Consider the following 21,297-nt stretch of genomic DNA (forward strand, 5'->3'; position numbering starts at 1 on the left):
TGTCATCACAGACAACAGGAAGTGAGCTTAGTTTCGACACCCTGAGCAGACATGTTGCCTGGCAACAGCTACGGAGGGATATGTCACACATATTGACTGGCGTTTACAGTAGCCAATGGGACGAGGTTATCAGTCTGCTCCCCATGCCTGTCTGTCTGTCTGTCTGTCTGTCTGTCTGTCTGTCTGTCTGTCTGTCTGTCTGTCTGTCTGCATGGGGTCGAGCTTGTTGATCTGCCATGGATGCCATTTATTCACAGTGTCAATTTAACTCAGAGAGTGTTTGAACCAAATGGACCCTTACAGGTCCATTTGGTTCCATGTGTACACTCTCAGAGTTACAGACCTTTAAGGGTCCATTTGGTTCAGATCAGATCCTACATCAGTGAAGATGTATCGACAGACAGACAGACAGACAGACAGACAGACAGACAGACAGACAGACAGACAGACAGACAGACAGACAGACAGACAGACAGACAGTATATTATTATAAGTGAACTTAACAGTTAATACAAGCAACAGTTACAACTTATCTAAACCATTTCTCTTTCAAACATGTTTAGGATAATTTTAATGTCGACTCAGGATTCTGTGTTTCAGAGTTCATAACAGAGGTAGCAATAGCAGATCTACAAGCTTAAAACACATGCGTTTTGAGCTTGTAGATCTGCAATCCAGTTTTTTTGGCTATGTTTTAATTGGAATCCTGAAAAATAACATGTTTTATTTAATTTCAAATGCATTTAGTTATACTTATGTTAACTTTATGAACTTAAATACAAATACATTGGACATAAAAAAGACAATATAATTTATATAGTCATTAAGCTACTAATCAGTGGCGGTTGGTGTTTTTTTCCCAGGTAGAGCTACATCAAACATGAAGCCAACAATGACAACAATGTCCTATATAGTTATCACACTAGTTTATTATGATAGAACCTGTTCTATATAACAATAACATGTACTATAATGTTATCACACTAGTTTATTATGATAGAACCTGTTCTATAGTCATTCATTTATAACAATAACATGTACTATAATGTTATCACACTAGTTTATTATGATAGAACCTGTTCTATAGTCATTCATTTATAACAATAATATGTACTTTAATGTTATCACACTAGTTTATGACAGAACCTATAACGAAAAAACATCACATGGATGCACCTGGGACGTATCATCAGTGTTGTAGCCTGGAGGACGTATCATCAGTGTTGTAGCCTGGGGTCATAGGATGTTTCGGGTCTCACAACAACATACACCCTCACCCAGGTGACCCAGCCGGGGTTGATCAAGCCCCGACTTAGCTCCCAGATAGCTACCCACGGTCAGTCCTAAATAGGGAAAGACAGGGCCAGTCAATACGCTTCTCCGAAACTACTCTGCCAGGAATGGGGGAGAGGAGAGGCTCTGGCACGTGGAGGGACTAGGCTCTGTGGACCTGTCCTATAGTAGTCATTCATTTGTGAAAGACAGACATAATTAATGGCATGAGCAACATTTTAGATTAAGTACTACACCTTTTTGTACCTTTTTGGCTAATAATAAAATACTGCTGTATTATATGATTCATATCCATCAGTGGTGTGAAGTAACTAAGTACATGTACTCAAGTACTGTACTTAATTACAATTTTGAGGTATGTTTTAAATTACTGGAGTATTTTCAATTTTGAGTACTTTTACTTCTACTCCACTACGTCTCAGAGGCAAATATTATACTTTTACTCCACTACAATTATTTGAAAACTTTACTTACTAGTTACTTCGTAGATTGTGATTATTATTACAAAAATACATAACCACTTCAGCCCTATATAATTTTCGGCCATTTGAAAATAGCCGATCTACAAGCTCACAAAGTGTTGCTATTTTCAAAGGATTTTTATACATTTGAAAACATTCTGCATAATGAGTAATGGGTACTTTTACTGTTGGGAGAGGAGAGGAGAGGAGAGGAGAGGAGAGGAGAGGAGAGGAGAGGGGAGGGGAGGGGAGGGCAGAGCTGTATGATTGATAGGTGTCAGTTATGTTTTTCAGTGAAGGAGTACTGCATGGGAGGGTCCATATCACTACACACACACACACACACACACACACACACACACACACACACACACACACACACACACACACACACACACACACACACACACACACACACACACACACACACACACACACTATACATGCCTCTGTTTAGACCCTCAATAACATTATACAGTGTCACACATTTTGGCTCCCATGCGCATCAATGGCGTCTGCCCGGCCCGCTAGGCTGACTGTAGAGAAGCTGCTTCCTGTCGTCACAGACAACAGGAAGTGAGCTTAGTTTCAACACACTGAGCAGACATGTTGCCTGGCAACAGCTAGGGCGGGACATGTCACACATATTGACTGGCGTTTACAGTAGCCAATGGGACGAGGTTATCAGTCTGCTCCCTATGCCTGTCTGTCTGTCTGTCTGTCTGTCTGTGTCTGTCTGCATGGGGGTGAGCTTGTAGATCTGCCATGGATGCCATTTATTCACAGTGTCAATGTAACTCAGAGAGTGTTTGAACCTAATGGACCATTACAGGTCCATTTGGTTCAGATCAGATCCTACATCAGTGAAGGTGTGTGTCTACAGACAGACAGACAGACAGACAGACAGACAGACAGAGTTGTGAACTTAACAGTTAATACAAGCAACAGTTACAACTTATCTAAACTATTTCTCCGTCAAACATGTTTAGGATCATTTTAACGTCGACTCAGGCGTCTGTGTTTCACAGTTTATAAGTTGCAAGTTCAATATTTAGATATTTGATTTTCATTTTATCAGACAATTTACAAACCCATTGTAACTTCAAACTCCATTTAATCATGATAGATACATTAAAACACACCCCTCTGCTTCTGGTTACTGATATTGTCCTTCTAATGAATGTTAGACTCATTAAAACACACGTCTCTGCTTCTAGTGACTGATATTGTCCTTCTAATGAATGTTAGACTCATTAAAACACACGTCTCTGCTTCTAGTGACTGATATTGTCCTTCTAATGAATGTTAGACTCATTAAAACAGACGTCTCTGCTTCTAGTGACTGATATTGTCCTTCTAATGACTGTTAGACTCATTAAAACACACGTCTCTGCTTCTAGTGACTGATATTGTCCTTCTAATGAATGTTAGACTCATTAAAACACACGTCTCTGCTTCTAGTGACTGATATTGTCCTTCTAATACTCGAGGGGGCAATGTTTTTTTAAACAAGCTTCTCTCAGTCTGCACTCATCCTACTACAGCAACACAAATATCATCATCATCATGATCATCATCATGATCATCATCATCATCACCCTTATTATTGTTGTTGAAGTAACGCTAAATAAGCTTCTCTTAGTCTTATTGTTGTCAAGTCTGCTTAAATAGTGAGACTTTTGTCTTGTTTTTTTCCAGAGTTATGGGAAAAATACAGAGACACTGTGGCTTTGGGGAGGAGTGTCAATCATATTGACAGACAGTTCAAGTAAGTGTGTAATGTTATAATACATAATACAGAGATTTGGTGTTGACAGAAAAAAAGCGTCCAAGAAATGTAAATCTGTTTTACTAAGAATAGAGGGTTTAAGTAGGCTACATCATAATAATATAATAACTTCATTTATATAGCACTTTTTAAAACATGAGTTACAAAGTGCTGAACAGCAGTATGTTCGAGCATGAAATAAGTAAGGTAAAATAAAACGTTAAAAAAGTATGTGACAAGCAATAAAGAAAACACATTTAAACAAACTAAAATAGATCAAAATAATGTTGGTCTTGTTGCCCACATCAACAAACAGTAATTTAATGTATTATTCTGCTATTCTTTATTGTGCTCACATAAGCTATTCAGATGAGATAAACTAAACAGTGCAAAGTATTCAGGCCATTCACCACAAATAAATAAGGACGTTTACATTTATGCATGTGTTATGTGTTTGTTCTGGCTGTAAGAAAACTACAAGAGACAAACCCTCCCAGTGGAGAGAACACAGGACATATCTGTCCTATTGGTTTGTGTCTATCACTGCTGGGTGATAGTTTACCACAGTGTAGAGAACACAGGACATATCTGTCCTATTGGTTTGTGTCTATCACTGCTGGGTGATAGTTTACCACAGTGTAGAGAACACAGGACATATCTGTCCTATTGGTTGATGTCTATCACTGCTGGGTGATAGTTTACCACAGTGGAACCCGGATACGTGCATCAGATCATCAACTTGTCGCATCGGGACGGTCTTACAGGTTTATCTCATATCATGGGAGTGGATGGAACTCTCTTTACCAAAAATAGCCGATCTACAAGCTCACAGCGCTTTGTGCTGCGACGTGTTGTGAGCTTGTAGATCGGCTATTTTTGGCTACCAATACATTTGTACTTTTACTCAAGTAAATTTAGAATTCCGGACATTTACTTGTAACAGAGTATTTCTACATTGTAGTATTGCTAATTTTAAACAACAACAATACTTTCTCCACCACTGCATAACACATGCACTCGTATTTCAATAAATGTAAACGTCCTCATGTGTTTGTGGTGAATGGCCTGAATACTTTGCACTGTTTAGTTTATCTCATCTGAATAGCTTATGTGAGCACAATAAAGAATAGCAGTATTGATACTTTTACTTAAGTACAAAATGTGAGTACTTTTTCCACCACTGATAGTGAGTACAATGATAATTATAAAACTGTAGAATATTGACACAATGCACATTTTATAATGTTAATAATAAGTTAACATTAACATTAACATATATGTTTGCTGTCTGTCTGCATGGGGGTGAGCTTGTTGATCTGCCATTTATTCACAGAGTCAATTTAACTCAGAGAGTGTTTGAACCAAATGGAATATATATAATACTTATTATGAAGGAGTCTCTCTGCTTAACATACAATGCTCCATTATTATGTCTTAGGTCGCCATCTAGCGGCGAAACATTTGAATTCATATGAATCTGTCATTCATAATGATTGATGTAATGTAGCCTAACATAAACCCTCTATTCTCAGTAAAAACAGACCTACATTTCTTGGACGCTTTTTTCTGTCAACTCCAAATCTCTTTGCCAAAAATAGTCGCTTTACAAGCTCACAACACGTCGCAGCGTGACACGTTGTGAGCTTGTAGATCGGCTATTTTTGGCTGATGTTCCCCCCATGCTGGGGTTCATGTGGTTAATACTATTCATAATAATGTAATGATGTTTTCATATTGCTGGATAATATGGATAATATTAATATTTAATATCACACATTTATAATGTTTTCATGATGAGTTAGTAGTGTTATTCCTCTGTCCTCACTTGTACAAATAGCACTAGTCTAGAACTACACATCCACTAGTCATAAGAACTACACATCCACTAGTCATAAGAACTACACATCCACTAGTCATAAGAACTACACATCAGAGAGAGATAAGGATGCCCCTTCTGTCACTTTTTAATCGCTCGTCAAACTTTTTTGATTGATTTGACATATCAAACGATATCAAATTGATATTAGATCGTTATCAGTCATTTTAATCGAGGTTTGATATCAAATTAATATTAGATCGTTATCAGTATGAATAAATCGGTATTAAAAAACATTATATATATATATATAATAAAATATATATAATTAAATGTAATAATGGGTGGCACGCTGTGTTCCTTTTATGTCATGGGTGGTAGTGGGTGACTATTTTTAACCTGTAGTAGGTAGGTGCAGGCAGGCCTGCATGGTTGGTTAATGATTATCTGAGGCCTCTGTATGATTTGAGCTGGTGTGAAATTAATGTAATGTATGTAGTGGTCTGGTTATTCTAAGGTAATGATGGTCTACGTTTTCTTTCTTTATCGTGCTACTATACTAAACAAGAAGCTGGTTCACAAGAATCCTTAATAATTATACAAAAAAAAATAAAAAATGGTGTTGTCCCTCCGAACCTTGTTCTCACAGCTTTGGGGTGTGTGTACGTGTCATAGGTTCATAACATGTACTGTTCTGTACGTACCTTCATAAGTCCGTGTCCTAATTTAACGTGAGAAAATAACCATCTGCAGGGGTGCTACATAACGGTGTTATATATGTACTGTTTGTTTTAAAACAGTATAAATAGAGGCTTCTCTAGCATGTATTCAGAGCAGAGAGAGTCTCCAACAATGTCTGAACCAGAGTATGTGGAGAGAATTCCTGTCCTGCAAGATCGTCTTAAGAAGCTTCTGGCAGCGCTTAATGGTAGATATATATTTCTGCACTTCTCTTCTAATTCTCTATGTTGTTATTCATGTCTTTAATATTTTGCTCGCTGTCTGTTATGTATCGTTTTAGTCATTATTCTTATGCCATGGTTTATTTTATGCCACTGTTTTTACTCTGTATTCTATATTTTCTCTGTGATTTTGCTGTGAAACGTTTTTGAGCAGCATTTATGTCATGAAAGGTGCTATATAAAATAAAATGTATTATTATTATTTCAAAATAGTTAGACCTTATGCTATTTTCAGGGCTTAAGGTCCTCTTTAAGCAGGATGTATGGCTTGAAAGGAGCTATATAAATAAAATGTATTATTATTATTTCAAAACAGTTAGACCTTATGGTATTTTCATGGCTTATGATTCGCTTTGAGCTGCATGTTTATGATGAAAGGAGGCAGATAAATAAAATGTATTATTATTATTATTATTATTTAAAAATATTTAGACCTTATGGTAATGTTCATGGCTTAAGATCCCTTCTCGTGTGATTATTTCCTTAATGTACCTGTTTTTTACAGGTCTTTGAAATGTGTATTCGCTATTTTACAGCGTAATATTGTTTTGATTCTAGTCTGAGACGGCTACTATTCCAAAACTACGCTCGCTTCTCCTACCGTGTTGTGGGGGTCAGGGTACTGTGATTGGTTGAACACCTCCCGTGGGAGAACTCGCGAGAGTGGCCTAGAAGGGTTAGCATGCTGCTAAGGTAAAACACTATATCATTTTTCGTAGCGGTTCTACGTAAAATCAACCCTTCGGGGGTTAGCGACACGTTTCGCGTTATAACCCCGCTAATTTACATGCCATGTATAGGTTTTAGAAACGGGTATTAACCATGATATAGTGTAATAATGTTTTAAACCGAACGTAAACAAACGCGTTTTTGGCTAGTGTTAAACTGCTTCCGGTTCATTTACGGTTCATTTGACTAAAATAAAGTAAAATACAAGCAATACAGCGTTCGAAAATACAGCCGTGAGCGCCCGGGTGCTTATGTTGTGTGCTTGTAGATCGGCTAAACTTTTACAGACATAGGTTCTGGCTTAAATAAAGCCTTAGAAAAAATCTACAGTGTTATACGACTACAACGTTGGTTGTAGGGGTTGATATAATCATACGGTTCTTTTTTTAATAATTAAAATAAAAAAATAAAATTAATTAAATCTTTAGCTATAGCCTTAGAAAAATTCTACCATGTTATACGACTACAACGTTGATTGTAGGGGGTGATATAACCATACGGTTCTTTTTTAATAATTAAAATAAAAAAAATAAATTAATTAAATCTTTAGCTATAGCCTTAGAAAAATTCTACCATGTTATAGGACTACAGTGTTGATTGTAGGGGGTGATATAACCATACGGTTCTTTTAAAATAATTAAAATAAATAAATAAAATTAAAAAATAAAAAAGTGGTTAAACCTTTAGCTAAAGTATTAGCAATATTCTACCGTGTTATAGGACTACAGTGTTGAATGTAGGGGGTGATATAACCATACTGTTCTTTTATAATAATTAAAATAAATAAATAAAATGTAAACTCATTAAATTTATTTGTCTTTATAAACAGCTGAGAGAGTGAGAGGATCCGAGAGTGCCGTTGAAATCATCGACTTGACACCTGACGATGAAAACGGTAAATATATTTTTTCTTCTTTTCTATTCTGAATTTTGACGATGTTGTCTTATTTAATTAATTTATGAATCAATCATCTTCAGCTACTACAATCTGGTCTCTGAATGGTCCGAATGGGCGTCCAATTGAAGTCATAGACCTGTCATCGGCTGATGAAGCAGGTAAATATATATATATATATATATATATTAGTTGTAATGTTGTAATGTGACATTCTAATTTATAAGTATGTAATATTTTATTTATTTATTATTAATACGTTTATTATTACTTTTCACAATGTATTAGGGCCTTCTGGAGCTACATCGAATGATCCTACCCCTAACGCGGCAGGAGGCCAAGACCCAGGCGCTGCCCGACCGCTGCCCAAAGACGTCGGCATAGCCCTGATGACAAACATCACCTACGGGTATTTTTACCACCACGTCACAAGTACACGTTCTCCAGCGGAAGCGTTGTCTGAAGGTAATTTTCACACACAAACACACACACACACACCCACCCACCCACCCACCCACCCACACACACACACATACACACACACACACACACACACACACACACACACACACACACACACACACACACACACACACACACACACACATACTCTGCTGTCTAGTAAAGCCTATAGTTAAAAAAACTCCTCTCGCTCTTTTCAGCGGGGGTGCGCTCTGACCCATTCCTTGATCAATTCTACAATACGGCCGGTGATCAATACTTCTTCAACTGTGTCGCACACGAATACCTGGCGCTGTTAGCCGCGTTCCAAGGGTTCGATCCAGCGGGTGTTATCAACTCCGATCTACTTTGGCTAAAATCCAGGTTTGCCGATGGTCTTTACAGACGTTCTCTCAGTGACAGACATACCCTAGGCATCTATAGGAGGGCCATCTTTGATGATTATGGCTTTGAATTGGGTATGCGTGATGTAGCGGATGTGAATTGTGATGAATAGTGGAATCTATATCCTAGTCATATCGTGAAATAAAAAAATAAGAAAAACTTCTGTGTTGAATATGGATACATCTACGGCTGAGACGCCATTATCTCTGTTAAACCAAATGATCAATGAGTTATCTGGTAATGCACCTCCTAGTCTACCATCCCTACAGCCAGCCCTCCCCACAGCCAGCCCCCCCGTCACACGTCCTGCTGTCCCGCCAGAGATATTTTTACCCAGTGCTAGTCAGCTGGAACATGTAATAAACAATTTTCATCTACCTGACAGCCCTCTAACGGTGTTAAACCAAATGGTTAATCAGTTATCTGGTAATGCACCTCCTAGTCTACCATCCCTACAGCCAGCCCTCCCCACAGCCAGCCCCCCCGTCACACGTCCTGCTGTCCCGCCAGAGATATTTTTACCCAGTGCTAGTCAGTTGGAACGTGTAATAAACAATTTTCAACTATCTGACACGTCCTCATCAAATCTGATGGACGACGATCCCATGGAAGGAACATCTTCTGGATCTAGGCTAATACCTCGTAACAGGTCAGAGGTCAGGGAGATAACGGGTGGGGGTGGTAGTGTTTCTAATAGTGATGCTGTGACACCATCATCTACAAGTAGAAATCCATCAGAGGACACCTATGGTGTATCATCTAATGACACGGTGATCATTCAGAGGCCTCGGTTTAATAATATAGAAATCAGACAAAGGTTATCATTCCCTCAACCTGATAACTTTGTAGATTTTGCAGAGTTTTATGCACATGTGACAGGGGGGTATCACGACGCTCTTTTTAATGCTTTACAAGCCATCCAACTGCAGCATGCTGATGATATTATTCAGGTAGAATTGAGAGCCGACACCTTACAAAATGAGGTGTCGACAGTTATGCGTTATGGTGAAGCTGATCTATCTGAATTAGATGATTTACTTAATCGGTTACTGCAAAGTAATTTATCAGTTCTGACAGACCAGAGTCTAGAAATCGTTATTCAGACTATCAGGGCCCCGAGTGGTGGTGCCAAACGACGATTTGATACACTTTTAGACAGTGAAGTGTTACCAAAATGCCGGCAACACTTAAATACTTTTTATAATCAAAACCAAGCATGTTTTGCCATGTGTGTAGCCTCTCTAGTTCATCCGGAAAAGACACATGCAGATTGTGTTAGACTTGGAAAGTATCTACATGTAAAAGCGGGATTAAGTCTAGACAGCCCTGTGTCATTTAAGGAAGTTATTAAGTTTGAACATCTCCTCGATTGTAAAATAGTCATTTATTACCGAACGGAGGGTCAAAGCAAACTTTCCACATTCCAAACACATCCAAGTCCTAAAGCTACAACGTTTTATCTCCTGTTACATCAAAAACATTATTATGCTATCCGAAATATTAAAGGTCTACTAGGGGTGAATTTCTTCTGTTCATTCTGTCATAAAGGTTTTTCCAGCCAGACAGCCCATTGGTGTGATAAATATTGTCGTGTTTGTTTCTCAGATTGTAAGAGTGACAATGGCTTTGTACACACATCCTGCAGTGACTGTAACAAAATCTGTCAAAATAGCTTATGTTACCAGAGACATAAAGAGAAGACCATGTGTTCTCTACTTAAAACGGAGTCTACCATCTGTCAGAGATATAAGAAATGTCTAAAGTGTAAAAATAATTACTATATAACGCCTAAAAACCCTAAGCCGCATGCATGTATTGTTAAAAAGTGTCCAATATGCAAACAATCCGTGCCAAGTCCTAAAAAGCGTAGTTTGGTTGATGGTGAAACCGCGGCCGATGTTCATCAATGTTTCATGCGTCAAAAACCACGCAAATCAAATGTGGAACAAAACAATAAAATTGTATTTTTTGATTTTGAGACGTCGCAAAGTAACGGTACACATATTCCTGTTTATGTCCATGCTGTATCTTATGATGGGGTATCGTATTCAAGCGAGGGGGTGAACTGTCATAGAGATTTCATTAAACACTACAGACAGCAAAGGTTTAAAAATACAACTTTCATCAGCCACTTTGCGAGAGGCTTCGACAACATTCTCATATTAAACGCCTATATAGCCGAAAATCAGACACCTAGCATAACGGCCCAAGGAAGTAAAATTATCTTGCTGTACGATAAGACATATAGGCTGAGGTTTATAGACTCCTTTAGCTTCCTCCCCTTTGCGTTAAAACAATTCCCCAAAGCGCTCGGATGTACAACTAAACTTAAAAAGGGGTATTTTCCACATTACTTCACCGATATATCAAAAAAAGGTTACAGAGGTCAATACCCCGCGGCTCGTTTCTATGGACCGGATCAGATGTCGGTCCTAGATAGGGGTGAATTTTATCAATGGTATGAACAGGTAAAAAACGAGATATTTGATTACGATGAACAGCTTAAATCTTATTGTCGGACTGACGTCTTAATTCTGGCTGAAGGTTTTAAAAACTTTCGTAATGAATTTATAAAAACTACCATGGTCGATCCTATTGACAGTGTAACAATAGCCGGGGCTGCTTTAAACGTGTTCCAAACCAATTTTATTCCAAAAAATACCGTGGCCATCCCTTGTCCAAACAATTATAGGCGTCAGCAGAAGAATTACTCGCATGTCAGTATCCAGTGGCTAGAATTTATCGCAAAAACCCGTAACATTTTCATTGAGCACGCCCTCAATACCGGTGAGAAACAATTTGGCAAATACTACGCCGACGGTTTTACCGCTAGCTATGGCGGCCGGATTTTTAGTTTCCTTGGGTGTTTTTGGCATGGATGCCCCCGCTGCTTTGACGCACATGAGCTCTCGCCTTTACACGGCGTCCCCTTTGAGGACTTGTACTCTGACACCATGCAGCGATTAAATAAAATAAAATCCACTTATAACATTGAGGTGGAGACTATATGGGAGCATGAGTGGAATCAAATGAAAAAAGAAAATGAACAAGTCAAATATTTCATGTCGCAATATGAAATACCCGCCACTCTAGAACCGCGTGATGCCCTCTACGGCGGTAGGACATCAGCCGTCCGCCTGCGTTACACCGCCCAGCCTGGGGAGACTATACATTATGTAGATTTTACAAGCCTTTATCCATATTGTAATGCTACATTTTATTATCCAATAGGACACCCGACCATTTTATTTCCCCCTTATCAGTCCACTCCTGACCAGTTTTTTGGCTTGATTTTCGCCAAAGTCTATCCCCCGCGCGGTCTATTCATTCCTCTTTTACCCTGGAGAAACTCTCGGGGGAAACTGGTCTTCACCCTCTGTTGTAAATGTGGTGAAAATAACAATCAGGACACCTCCTGTGACCATACGCCTGAAGAGAGAGCTCTTACCGGTGTGTGGTGTTCTGTTGAATTTAACTTAGCTCTAGAAAAAGGGTATGAACTAGTGGAGATTTTTGAGGTTTGGCATTTTCCCGAGAAATCTAACACATTATTCAAAGAATATATTCACACCTTCCTTCGTCTGAAGCAAATGGCCAGTGGATATCCCTCGGATGTGATTGACGAGGAAGGCCGTGTAGAATACATTGAGAATTATAGAAAAAAACAGGGTATTTTACTTGAAAAAGATAAGATCGAAGTTAACCCCGCTAAAAGACAGATAGCTAAATTACTCTTAAACTCTCTATGGGGTAAGATGGCACAGCAGTCAAGACTCTTGAACAGTAAAGTTATTAATAAACCAGAAGAATGGTTTAAATACCTTTTCTCCAGTGTGTTTGATGTTTCAAATTTTCACTTTGTCAATGATAATACAGCCTTTATCCAGTATGCTCCCAAAGACAGCAGTGTCATGCCTCCTGGCGAGGTTAATATTTTTCTCGCCATATTCACCACCGCCTACGGTAGATTAACTTTATTTGACCAATTAGAAAAGCTGAATCATAGGATTTTTTATTTTGACACGGACTCTCTCCTCTATGTTACTAGACCTGGTGACACCTACCATCCTCAATTAGGCAATTATCTGGGTGAGTTGACGTCGGAATTAGATCCTGATGATCATATTGTTGAATGGGCGTCCGCGGGGCCTAAGACATATGCTTATCAAACAAAGAAAGGTAAAGTCTGTGTTAAGGCGAAAGGTATAACCCAGAACTATGAAAACGCACAATATGTTAATTTCGATTCAGTCTCACAGCTAGTACAAGATTATATCCAAGACCCCACCCGCCAACAAACTATTACTACACATTACAAGAAAATTGTCCGCGATACCAAATCATTCACACTGCAAAATAAACACCGAGAAATCAGGTTTAAAGTGATTTTTGATAAAAGACGCTTATGTCCCGACGGCACCACCCTCCCCTTTGGTTATTAAGACATTAAAAACTTCTATATAGATTTATGACGGTCTGACCTGATGTTCTCTATATTAGCAGTTTCAATGTATGTGGGCATAATTGTATTCAAAATGTTGTAACCATACATGCTATGAATTGATGTATTACAACGACTGTATGTAACATGATTATCTGACTGTGATTTACTTTAATAAAACTCAGCCTGGAAGACGGGTGAAATTAAGGAAAATTGTCTTGTGGATAAATTTACTTTACACTAATAGCTATCTTTTCACTTGCTATATTTCGTGCTTAAGGAAGGACCTTTCATCTTGTATCGGGGCAGAAATGAATGAAGTAACTTTTGACCCTAGATTTCAACTACCATTTACCGCTTTAATAGTCGGGCCTAGCGGAAGTGGTAAAACTTATTTTGTGAAATGTTTACTAGAAAATATCGACCATGTATTTTCAAGACGGCCTGATCGTATTGTTTGGTCCTATACAAGTTACCAGCCTCTGTATGATGACCTGATAAAGAATGGTGTCAATATAACCTTTATCGACGGGATTCCAGAATCGTTTAAAGATGAGCATCTTTTTCCTTCCAATCAGCACTGTTTATTAGTGATCGATGATTCGATGGATGTAGGATCCAACCATAGCGAATTAATGAAAGCGTTCACCCAATACAGACACCATAGAAACTTGACTGTTTTATATTTACTGCAGAATCTTTTTAATCCTGGTAAATACAGCCGCACGATAAGTTTGAATACAAATTATATGGTGCTTTTTAAGAACGTTCGGGATAAAGCCCAGATAAGTATATTAGCACATCAGATGTTCCCTGGAAGAAAGGAGTTCTTTTTACAATGTTACAATGATGCTACAGCAGACGCCCATGGCTATTTATTAATAGACCTGCGTCCTGAGTGCCCAGAACGATTTAGACTGAGAACAGGAATGCTACCAGCCGAATGGCCTGCAGTTTATATATCTAAAAAGTGACAGTTTCTAACATGTCCGAACGCATAAAAAGGAATCTCCCGATCCTCAAAGCCCTACTTTCATTGGGGGTGAAGGAGCGTAGATCATTTCTGTCTCATAGCTCTGAAGATTTCATTCTTTCTATATGTGAATTAGCTTTAAATGTGTTAAAAGGCCACATCCCTTTGAGGAAGACTCAATATACCAAACTGAAGAAGCATAAAAAGTGGATTAAACTGTTTGCTGACAAGAAAAGTGGGGTGAAAAAGAAGCGAAGGGTCATAGAACAGACGGGCGGTGCTTTTATATTACCTCTAATAGCTGCTGCTCTGCCACTTCTTACCAGTTTATTTACGGGGCGTAAGTAACTCAAGTATGAGTACTTTCAATAAGATGTTGTTAATTTCACCTCAAAATCTCAATCAACTTGTTCAGAAGAACCATCAATCTGAAACCATCAGCTCATCAGCTCAATCAGATTTAGAAAATAAAATGCTAAATTTGCTGAATCAACATGATATCAACGCTCACGATAAAGTGAGGCGTTACAATGAATTATTACAACGGTATCTCAACCTTGTACGGAAGACGGAGCAGGAAGACGTTGAAATTGTTTTGAAAACACCCCAGGAGAAAGAACAAGAAGTGGTTGAAGCACCGGTTGATGAAATTGAAGAAATCATCCGCAATGTTCCACAACGCGCTAAAAGAAATGTCGGGTATATTTTACAAAAGCTTCAAAAATCTGATGCTTTAAGCTGGGGTCCATCAGGGGAGGTTGTCATCAAAGGAAATCAAATTAGAGGTTCACACATTCTGGATTTGATGAGAGGTTTATCACAGCCACGGACTAGTAGCGTTAATATACCGACCGGGTGGTTGCCTTTCCTCCATGTCATATCAGAATTAAACGTTCCGCTTTCAAGCATTGCTAACGGGCATGCTAAAAAACAACTTGAAGAACTGAAAAACGGTGTCAGGGCAGCATCATCTCCCGACGTCCAAAACCCCCGGCGAAAAAAGCAAAGAGAAACAGTTTTGGGGTCTTCTGCTATGCAATCTACACCTATACAACGTGTTAATGACAATTCTTCATTCTTTGATACACCATCTACACCTGACCGTCTAACATACGAGGATTACCCTACACGTTCCAATAGACTCCGGCTCTCCTCGACATGGTTGAATTTCCCCCGTTAATACCCTCTACAGCATGTTTATTCTTTTAATCAATAAGTATACTGTAACACAGAGATGTTTTTCAATAAAGGAAAATTATTTATTGGTTTAAGAGAGAGTTTGTGTTAATTATTACACAGAGATGATTCAGTTGATACAATGTTTTAAAGTACAATACTTTTCAATAATATGATAGCATATATTCATATATTCAAACACTTATAACAACCATTAAATAGTTTCAGAGAACATGCATTTTGGGTATACACGGTGCCAGGTTTTAGACTTCGAACACATTTTCTATATTTCTTGACAAAGTTAGTCACCAGAACATCATTCTTTTTTAAATTATCTGAATAGAGTCTCATGGCTTCCTGGAATGATAGTCCTTTAAAACGCTGGCATAGAAAAAATATCACATGAGCACCGCATGAAGACGATAACTCATCTTGAACTTGATTTCTGTTATAACGTATTTCAGATCCATAGCGTGATAAAGTGTTGATGAAGCTTTTAGGATAGTATTCGTAATTCGGCGGATGTCCGAAAGAGTCGAAAAAAGAAACATATCCCGCTTCACGTTCTATGATCAGGCCGACCCAATGTTCACCTTCACGGTTCTGGTCGTGAGTGTTGACTACTAGATATGTCGGACGTGTAGTGATTTTTGGAATTAAATCACTAGGCCACACCCCTCCAAAAGCTTCACCTAGAAGCGGTTGTAATATAGATCCGATCTGGTGGTTGTTCATGTTTTCATTGATTAAAAATCGAGCAGAATCTGTCTTTTAGAGTTTATTTCTAAGATAGAGTCATAGCACGAGTACACTATAAGACTCATTGTCTTAGCTAGTGGTGTCCTGAACCTGATGTCCATACGACAGGACCCGGAAAGAGTCGGGGATACTACCTCAGAGTCCAGTTCATCGTCGCGGGAGAGATTTAAGACAAAGAGAGAATATCCATTTTCAAAATCTTCACGGTCAATACATATCGGTGAATCTTTAAGATGTCTGTTGGTGGCTAGGAAGATATTGTAAAACTCTCTAACGCTGTTGTTACGGGCAAAATTAGGCTGGAACGGTTTACTAGGTATATGACGTCCATTCACACTCAAGGTCAGATATTCTAGATCACAATGTTGAAACCTGCAGAAAAGAAAGAAACGATTATTTTCCTCATACACCACCAGTATTTCTATTTATTCAAAACAATAAAATATCCTTATATTTTTATAATAGTACCTGAAAGGGTTCAACTCGCGTGCTCCAACAAAAGCGCTGTGGTCCACCAATCCGATCACAACATATCTTGGCAACCGTCCGAGAAATAAATTATCCTGACCACACACTCTCGATTGGGCGGGTAGGGTGTAATTTTTAACAGTAATACGGCTAAGAGGGTACAAGGCATTAGTTTTCAGCAGAGCGGCTGAATGCCCTAGCATTACAGCCGGGCTGACTTCAATTTTTTTCACGAAAAGTGATGCCGATATAATCTTTAATTCATAGTCTTTGTCAGCACCACACATCAAGCTAAATGTGCTTTTAGCCTTTACAAGTTTCACCCGGATGTCAACGTTGTTAAGAAGTAGTCTTTCTGTAAAGAATATGTCGCTGTGTAAAGGCCCTAACAATTCAAATTCCTTTGAACGTTCACAAAACTTTGAGCGTTTGATAAGACCTTTATTTGGACCGTCGTCTGCCATATTAATAGAATCTAGATCCTTTACATCCTTATAGAACAAGCCTGCAGAGAATTGACTCTTCAAAGTCTCTCCGGAAAAATTGAGCAGTGTTTCTATAATTGATCTATAAGGGTGTGTAGCCGATGACGAGCTGATTAAGACATCATTGAGAGAAATGTCTAGTTGGGAGAATATGGTGTTTAAGGGGTAATTGATAATGCTGCATTCATCATCAGCCCCTAGATTCCCCCCACCAGCCTTGGTAATCTTAAGACGTGTATAAAGAAGTGTGTTGTTTAAATCAAGGTACATACTCCCCGCACCGGGTATCATAAAATCCAGAACTTCTTGATCGTTAATGGAGTTTATGGGCGTGATCTCCACATAGTTGGTTTGATCTATACTCAGCTGCGTGTATGGGGCCTTAAACAGGTCGAGCTCAGATTTGGTGCACTCGGCAGAGAGATAATGGCTTTGCGACATCTTGAATTAAAAAATATCCAGTCCTTGGTCCCGTTTTGCAGGTCGTTTCTTTCGTTTGTTTAAAACGGTTCTCCGAAGACGCTTACTCTTCTTACGCTTGCTAGAGGATAAACCGGTCTGAGATCTTTTTCTCCTTTTATACGTGTTGGCCGCTAACGTGGATATAGACCTTTTGCGTTTTCTACGTGATAACTGTAAAAGCCCAGATCCTTCCTGCTTAGGCTCCGAGCCTTTCATCAACCGACTCGTTACAGAGCTAACAACATCTGAGGCCATACCCTTTACGGCGGTCTTCAAATGTGGTTTAGCAATAGCCACACCCCGTTTAAGAAAAGGCATGACAAATCTAAAGGCCCGGCTCAACATGGAGCCAAGTCCTCGTCCATAAACCATTGGAGCGCCTGCGAACCCTGGAAGTCCGCTGCCAGCTTGGTTTACATAATATGATACAAATCTTTGTGGGTCCATCTTGGCTTCTTTTTTGTAACGGTTCTTCTTTTTAGAGAATCGAGTTTGTTACAGGGCGAAAGTGTAACTTGCAGACGGTCTTACCATATGCGAAGTTGATAAGACGGTTCAAATCTGATTTTAGTTCTACGTGTATGTCCTGTATTCGTTGTTTGTTAACACGTGCGTAATGAAGACGTGAGTAATCAATAGTAACCTGTAAGAAAATGTAATGGTGTTTATATATCACTTCTCGCCGGGAAAACACATGCTATCAAGTGGGTATAAATCATATATCTGAATCAATTACCTGATCCCCGTAATCACCGCTGCATTTGACGATTCTCAAAAGAGGCACCAAGAATTCACCTACATTTTGAGCCTCGATGATATTAGTATATACCATGAAGTGATATTGGCCTGCCCTTATATCGCACGGTAATGGAGCATAAAATCTTTCCCATATTCTATACCACGTGTCTGGTTCAAATCCCAGCATGTAGGCCAATGGTGCTGGTACTTTTATAGAATATCGTTCACGACCATGGAATTGAACCCTTTTTTTGATATCACTATAGGATAATTGAATTTCTATACCCGTAGTAGTGAATTCTTCATTCATTTCTTTTACCAGCTTTTCTACTGTATCATATCGACCTGATTTAATTTTTTGATAAATAGGTGGCAAGTCTGGTGATTCGTGATCAAGAACGTCATACGCGCATTCCAATGAGTTAATGTTATCTACACTATTTGTATATGATATTTCGGCTAGGGCCACCTCATACACGCCTTGTAATTCTATAGGCTGCGATAGTGAAATCGTAAAGTCAGCGTTATTATTCAAAGGATAAACGTGATGACAGGCATTGGACGGGAGTGTCACGTAGAAACTTTTTCTATCCTCCATGCTTCAGGGTGAATGATCTTTCCCAAATTAAATTCAATGATCTACATCATTTCTTTTTAATCTCTTTTTTCTTCTGTAAATCTATGACATCTTTAGCAGCTATCCAAGAATCAAAACGCGATGACCAACCGCGCCAGCGCACCAGGACCATCTTTACCCCATTCCTAATTTTTTTATCTATAATTTTCTCTAAATTAAAAACTGTGCTTTTAGAAATCTTCACCCGTTGCAACTCTTCTTCATAAAATGTCCCTTTAATTACTTCGCCGTTTAAATCTCGTAATTTGTAAACTACTGGCACCCTAGCTATACATTCTGTAACGATGAAATATTCATCTGTGAAAGATTGCTCATACATTTTATCAAAGACTCCTCGGTATTTGGATATTCTAACCATATCGCCCTCTTGGAATTTATAAACGGGTAATTCTTTCTTTAAAGGCATAGACCCATATAAATTCTCAAACACCTCTGCTGTCTTTTCAGGGGTAACCTCAACAGGTTTCATTTTGATACTGCTATGATAACTGTTATTATAGCTATGCACCAAATCTGGGAGTATATCTAAATACCTATGGGTATTCTTAGCTGTAAAATAACGCCACATACGATCCTTAATCGTTTTATTCAATCTCTCCACCGTTTGAGCTTTTAGATTACTGGCTGTCGCAAAGTGAATAATTTTATTTGATTTCATAAGACGATCAAAACTCTGATTAAAGAACTCTAAACCAGCATCTGTCTGGAGTTTAAATGGAGATTCAGATTCCTTTAGAACAGAAGCAAATGCACGTGTTACTTCTACTCCTGTCTTATTTTTCAAAGCCCTCACGTATGCTTTTTTAGAGAAAATATCAATGACTGTGAGTAGAAACTTGTAATTATCATTGTATTTAGATAACGCTGTGAGGTCTACGAGATCGCTCTGGAATTGATATAACGGTCTCGGTGCAAACACCTTATTTCTAGGAAAGGTCTTCCGAGCTCTTCGGTGTAAAGTATAAGCTTCTTGTCCAGACAGCCAATCCTTCACATGTTCAGGCTTAGGTTTTTTCCCTGTGTGATCCTGAACTGCCTTTTGGAGTCTTTCCACACCCCCATATGACCCCGGATCTGAGGCGTCATAATAAGCGGTCTTCATTACACGTTCAACCTTCTTTAAAGCCATGGTGTTAGTGATTGCAGGCGTATGGTATTTTCTTATATATATATATATATATATATATATATATATATATTTAAAATATCTGTTTGGAAAACCTTAATGACACACTCTGACTCCGTTACATCTCATATTTGTATTTATTTTATTTATTCAACATCTCAAAAATGGTTATATATGCAAGAAAGAGATTACAATGTTTTTAAAACACGAAATAAAATCAGAACCCCCTTTTCCTCAATAATCGTTGACTGTGACCTAGCGAGTATATGGTCAATATCCACAGTATCACCGTTGATCAACATTTTTAAAACTATTGCATCCGTTAACAAAGTGTAAAAACAGAAAAGGTGAATTATTTGAAATTGTGGAAGGAATATTATAGCGTTCAAAATGAGGTACACACATTTCTCAAAATCACAAGCATTTGATAAATCTTCCACCATTTGACCCCAGTTGTGTAACATGCCATTCTCTCTCACTATCGCTGCAATCTTTTCAAAACGTGATACACCTTCGGCTCTGACTTTACAATGTGTGTTATAGAGTGAACCATCACAGACTTGATTGGCTATTACATGTTTTAATAACGACGAGATCTGACATGTCAGAAAACCCTTAAAGATGTATCTGGCAAACAATGTCAAGCAACCCCCCATGGTCTTATCAGTTCACAGCTTCTGATTCTTCTTCTCTAGACTCCTGCATCCAGAAGGTGAGAAATTCGTCCAGCGAATCTTTTTTCTCCTTGTCTTCACCCACCAGTTCTGTCAGGGTTTCGTTGATCTTTTCTTGGATTTCGGCAGTGTTTTTTAGCTCAGAAAGATATCCTTCACATACCCCCTGGACCCTGCTAGCTGAAGCCACAACCCCCTGAGTTTCCAGAACACGGAGGAGTCCGGGAATAAAACGGTCGGTCCAGATTTTTTTCACCAGCTGTTTGAAATGGTTGTAGATGTAATAGGGAGGCATCGGGTACAGGCAATCATGCTGCGTCTGGCTCGGGTGATCCGTTATACAACCATAACAATCTTCTTTCATCTGTTCACCTAACACTATCGGCAACACCATGGCGATGGCCGCCTTTATAGTGTCCAGGAAGACAGAGCCGAACAGCCCGTCTGGCTGATCCATTGTTAAAGTCGAATTTAAAGGTGTGGGGATAGCCTTTGTGTCCACAGATTCTGACCCCTTCAGAGGAGAGGACGCCATTCTTGCGTAGCCACATGGCTGCTCACCCTCAAAAGCCCCGGTGTAGAAAAGTG

At 38.8% G+C, this 21,297-nt stretch overlaps 1 protein-coding gene and 1 long non-coding RNA gene across 2 annotated transcripts in view; both read left to right on the forward strand.

Moving 5' to 3' along the window:
- LOC311041257 (protein NLRC3-like) overlaps nucleotides 1-21,297 on the forward strand; it is a 151,664-nt gene that overhangs the window by 87,619 nt on the left and 42,748 nt on the right. The window lies entirely within an intron of this gene.
- LOC311041258 lies at nucleotides 7,870-8,377 on the forward strand. The gene is made up of 3 exons (XR_014600384.1): nucleotides 7,870-7,924; nucleotides 8,008-8,085; nucleotides 8,213-8,377. It is a non-coding gene; the product is annotated as an uncharacterized lncRNA (long non-coding RNA).

The sequence above is a fragment of the Gymnoscopelus microlampas genome (assembly GCF_963454915.1).
Source record: "Gymnoscopelus microlampas genome assembly, contig: SCAFFOLD_38, whole genome shotgun sequence".
NCBI classification, from domain to species: Eukaryota; Metazoa; Chordata; class Actinopteri; order Myctophiformes; family Myctophidae; genus Gymnoscopelus; species Gymnoscopelus microlampas.